This window comes from Lycium ferocissimum, chromosome 6 (genome assembly GCF_029784015.1).
Source record: "Lycium ferocissimum isolate CSIRO_LF1 chromosome 6, AGI_CSIRO_Lferr_CH_V1, whole genome shotgun sequence".
Taxonomy (NCBI): Eukaryota; Viridiplantae; Streptophyta; class Magnoliopsida; order Solanales; family Solanaceae; genus Lycium; species Lycium ferocissimum.
Genome location: NC_081347.1, coordinates 31,427,657 through 31,432,957, shown reverse-complemented (window position 1 = coordinate 31,432,957; position 5,301 = coordinate 31,427,657). Strand labels below are relative to the sequence as shown.

General features: G+C 37.7%; 1 long non-coding RNA gene across 1 annotated transcript; it reads right to left on the bottom strand.

Moving 5' to 3' along the window:
• Positions 1–2,704: 2,704 nt before the first annotated feature.
• On the bottom strand, positions 2,705–3,410 carry LOC132060759 (uncharacterized). The gene is made up of 2 exons (XR_009416011.1): positions 3,179–3,410; positions 2,705–3,095 (listed from the first exon to the last, which is right to left on the bottom strand). It is a non-coding gene; the product is annotated as an uncharacterized LOC132060759 (long non-coding RNA).
• Positions 3,411–5,301: the final 1,891 nt, after the last annotated feature.

Here is a 5,301-nt window from a genome sequence, read left to right as displayed (position 1 = left end):
GGATCAAAATAATATAGTGATGAAACTTTCCACGCATTTTCTCTTTTGATTTCTTTTCTCTCCCCCCTAATTGTGGGAAATTTGTTTCATCAAATCGACAATCTGCAAATGGAGCAGTGAATAAATCTTCCGTTAATGGCTCAAGGTAGCGAATAATAGAGGGTGATTCAAGCCCAACATATATTCCTAACCTTCTTTGGGGGACCATCTTAGTACGCTGTGGTGGGTCTACCGGCACATATACAGCACAACCAAAGATTCAGAGATGAGCAATATTTGGTTCATGTCCAAATACTAATTGTGACGGGGAGTATTTATTATAATGAGTCGATCTGAGATGAATAAGAGATGTTGCATGTAAGATAGCATGACCCCAAACGGTAGTTAGCAACCGTATTTTCATAAGTTGTGGTCTTGCTATCAATTGAAGTCGTTTAATAAATGACTCAGCAAGGCCATTTTGGGTATGAACATGAGCTACAGGATGTTTAACTTTTATCCCAACTACCAAACAATAATCACCAAAAGATTGAGATGTAAATTCTCCGGCATTATCGAGGCGTATAGCCTTAATGGGATAATCCGAAAACTGTGCCTTTGAGCTAATTATTTGTGCCAATAATTTCGCAAACGCCAGGTTACGAGACAATAGGAGGCATACATGAGACCATCCTGAAGATGCGTCTATCAGGACCATAAAATATCTGAATGACCCACAAGGTGGATGAATAGCTCCACATATATCCCCATGTATAAGCTCAAGAAAGGCAGGTGATTCAATGTAAACTTTCATTGGTGATGGCTTAGCTATCAATTTACCCTGATCAGAAGCGACACATGAAAATTCACCACTTTCAAGAATCTTCAGGTTCTTAAGTTGATGCCCATTTTAATTTTCAATAATTCGTCTCATCGTTATGGATCCAGGGTGACATATTCGGTCATGCCAATGCACAAAAGTACTAGAATCATTAAGCTTTTGGTTTACGATTAAGTGTGCTTCAATTGTACTAATTTTTGCATAATACAGGCCAGAAGACAAAGTTAGTAATTTCTCCAAAACGTATTTTTGGCCGGAGACATTCTTTGTAATGACAAGATATTCATCATTTATTTCGTTTAATGTCTCAACGTGATACCCATTACAGCGGATATCTCTGAAACTTAACAAGTTTTTTAGGAATTTAGAAGAGAATAATGCATCTTCTATAACAAATTTGTCCCTTTAGGCAGAAATATAGCAGCTCTTCCGGAGCCTGCAATCAATTTCGAATTGCCAGAAATTGTACTAACATTTCCCTTTTTTCTAAGCAAGTGAGAAAAATGTTTCTCATGTTTGAATATGACATTTGTTGTTCCACTATCAATCACACATCTTTATAATTGGTCATTGATCCAAACAATATGTGAGAAATTTCCATGTACTCTTCAAAATGAAAGAATAGACAAAGTGAACGTTAAAGTAGATATTATTATTAAACAAAGCATTACACAAACTTTATTCACGTAACTATGGAAACATAACTATTATAGCTAATAGTAACAACATGGATGAAAATATCTAAATTATTACAGATCCATCACGGATCAGACGATCTATTTTTCCTTCAGGGAGTTCAAAGAAATTTGCCACATCTAGATGCATGGGATCAACATTATCTTCAAAAATAAAATTTTCTTCGGCATTCTTTTCTACCTTTTTCAGAGAGGCTTGATAAATCTCAACTAGATGCTTTGGCGTACGACAGGTACGTGACCAGTGCCCCTTTCCTCCACATCGGTAGCATTTATTTTCTGAATCTTTCTTTTGCACAGCTTCTTGCTTTTCATCCTTCCTTTTACACTGCTGGTGGTGAAGGGTATTATTTGGTGCAAGGCGAGAATCATGATTAAAATTTCTTCCTCGACCATGGCCATGACCATGACAGGGGCCACGACCTCTTCTACGCCTAAAATGGTAAAAATTTGCCTCATTCACTTCAGGTAATGGGACAGTACCAGTAGGTCGTCTTTATGATTTTTCATTAATAATTCATTATGTTAGTGGCTGTTCAGCCACTAGAAGATGTGAGATTAGATCAGAATATTTCTTGAACCTCATCTCTCAGTATTCTTCTTTGCAGGAGCATACTCGAGCGGAGAAAAGTGGAGAATGTTTTCTCCAGCATATCATGATCAGTGATATTTTCAACACATAATTTCAACTGAGATATAATTTTAAACATGGCAGAATTATACGCACAAATAGATTTAAAATCTTGTAGCCTCATGGATCTAATCAAAATGTGCTTGTGGAAGCACAACCATCTTCAGGTGGTCATTTCTATCTTTCAAATTATTCCACAACATAAGAGGATCTTTAACAGTGAGATATTCCATTTTCAAGCTCGCATCAAGGTGATTGCGGAGAAATATCATTGCCTTGGAATGGTCTTGATTCGATGCCTGATTTTTATCTTTGATGGTATCTGCCAGACCCATCGCATCAAGATGAATTTCGGCATCAAGAATTCAAAACAGGTAGCTTTTGCCAGATATATCTAAGGCAACAAATTCACGTTTAGAAAGATTTGTCATTAATTAAGAAAAAGAAAGTCTATACATTCGAGGCTTTTAAAGTATTTGTTCAAGATGACGGAGTCTCGTGCTGATAACGCATTATAAAATAAAGACTACGAAGTATTTTTTTTAAAATTAAAACAACTAGAACTAGGCATAGTTGTGAATTTTATTAAAAAAGTTATGTACAGAATTGGAAAGAAAGCAAAAAAACAAAAGTAAAAAAGGTTACAAGGCCAAAAGTGCCTAGAAATCAAAGGTAAAACATCCTAAGTAGCTATATCTAGCCTAATGAATGCATGACCATTTCAAGCCTTGGCTTGATTCCATTTCAGTCACCTCAAGCTCTCACCAGGTACTATGTAATCAAATGCCAAAAGAAGTATCCTTCCAACTTGCAATTGTGCAACATCAGACTTTTTATGCTAGCCAAAGCTGTCTATAATCTGAGTCTCCTGAACTTGAATATGAAAATATTTGAATATGACAGTTTATCTGTACTTATCCTCTATCACTAAGGAGATTCTTCCAACAGGCTGAACATGATGTTAATACCACACATTGGATAGAATTTGCTTAGGAACAGACTCAAGAGCAGATAAACTTGATCTTGAAATACCTCTACCTTGATATTCCTGTCAACAATGATCTGCAGCTTTCAGTGTTGCTACATTTGGACTTATGAATTGCATGCTTTAATCTGGCTCCCTTGGAATTACTGTCTTAAATCTGAAGCTTGGCAGATGCATTTTATCCATGTTTAAAGGTCTCCTAGCTGCAGTTGGTAAATCAGTAAATAGCTCAAAATTAAGAGTACTGTGAAAATCAAAAACATAGTTAGTTAGAAAATCGGCAAGGTTACTTGCCCTTTCTCAAGACATGTCTAACTTGTATCAGTCCTTCTTCCTCTCTTCTCTAATCTTCTACACCTCCATACTAATACTCCATGGAACTTCCCGTTCCCACTACTATCTTTATTAAACCAAGTGAATCAGTCTCCAAAATTAGTGGTAAATGCTGTTGTGTTACACAAAATATAATGCCATCATGCATGGCTTTTGCCTCTGCACATAGACAAGTTGTATATGCAATCCTGCTAGCAATAGCATGAATTAACTCTCCTTCATGATTTCTCACACAAAATGCAGATGCACTAGGACCAGGATTTCCCCTGGAGACACCATCACTATTACATTTGAGCCATCCTACAGGAGGGCTAAACCATTGAACCAGTAGGTACTGTATCTGAGGCCTATATTGTTCCAAATATTGTACCAGCTGAGGCTAAGAGTTTGGTAAATTTGTCATCCATGGATATCTAGTTTTGGCCAGTTGGATGAGATTAAGATTAATCTCATATATGACCCTATGCCTAGACATGTTACCACCATTCAAAACTGTGTTTCTTCTTTTCCAAAGTTGCCAAAGTATGATTGCGGGGCTCGCTTGGTATAATGGTTTCAGCTTTGAAGAACACTTTGTGTCCCACCATTTCTTGATAGTTTTATTAATTTGAATAAAAGGGCCTTGCACACCTGCTACTGCTGAGAACATCTTCCATATATCTGCAGCATATTGATCTGTCACAAACATATGGTTCATTGTTTCTTAGTGGGGCTGAGAACAACACCTACATATAGATACAATAGCTATCCCCATCTTTGCAAGTACATCATCAACAGGTAATTTCTACTTTCACATTCTCCACAAGAAGAAAGCAATCTTGAAAGGCAAACCTTTTGTCCAGAATTGCTTGTAACACCAGTTTGAGTCACCTCTTTGTCTTACTACTTCCCATGCACTACTAACAGTGTACTTACCACTACTAGTGAGCATCCACCAGCCTTATCCATATTTTCGAGGTGTCAATGTGCATCTCCTTTCTTATATGATCAACAATATCTTCTGGCACAGTTTGTTGTAATGTCTAATAATTCCAAGTCCCATTCTCCATAAAATCTACAACCTCCTAAATACTGTCATCCATAGGGAAATTAGCTGGCATAAGCTAGGCAAGAGGACCAAGTTTAGTCCAATTGTCAAACCAAAAGTTAGCAGAACCATTTCTTGGTTCCCACCAGATCTCCCCTTCTATAGCACCTCTAGATTCTAGCATCTTCTTCCATAATTGTGAGCCTCCTTTCCATTGAACCCTGGTTAGAATATGTTTCTTACAGTACTTATTCCACATGAATGTTGACCACAGAGTACCGGAAGTTCTGAATCTCCACCATAGCTTAGTGAATAAATCTTTTGATACATCAAAAAGGGACCTAAATCCCAATCCTCCCTTCTGTTTAGGAACACACACTTTCAGCCAAGCTGACCAGTGTATACTCTTGCCTTCTTCCTTATTACTCCAATAAAACCTTGCAAAGATTTTATGCAGTTCATTTAGTGTGTACTTAGTAGGTGCCATTGCAGAAAGAAGGCACATTGGCATAATTTGTAAAACACTGTTCATAAGAACTGCCTTCCCTCCAAATGATAACAACCTTCCTTATTGTTGGGAAATTAGAATTATGGCACCAGGGGTTGACTCGATCAACGAGACTTCCGTTGGGAATTCCGAGGCCATGGGCGCATTTGTAGCGTGTTTTTATGTGTGTTTAGGTATATGGTATGTGAGCAGATGGCCTCGGAAACTAGTCAAAAAATCGGATCGAATTGTGAAACTTTAGGAGTTTTCTGGTGTCTGGTGCCCGCTTTGGTGGCACCGCGGCAACGGCACCGCTGGAGTGA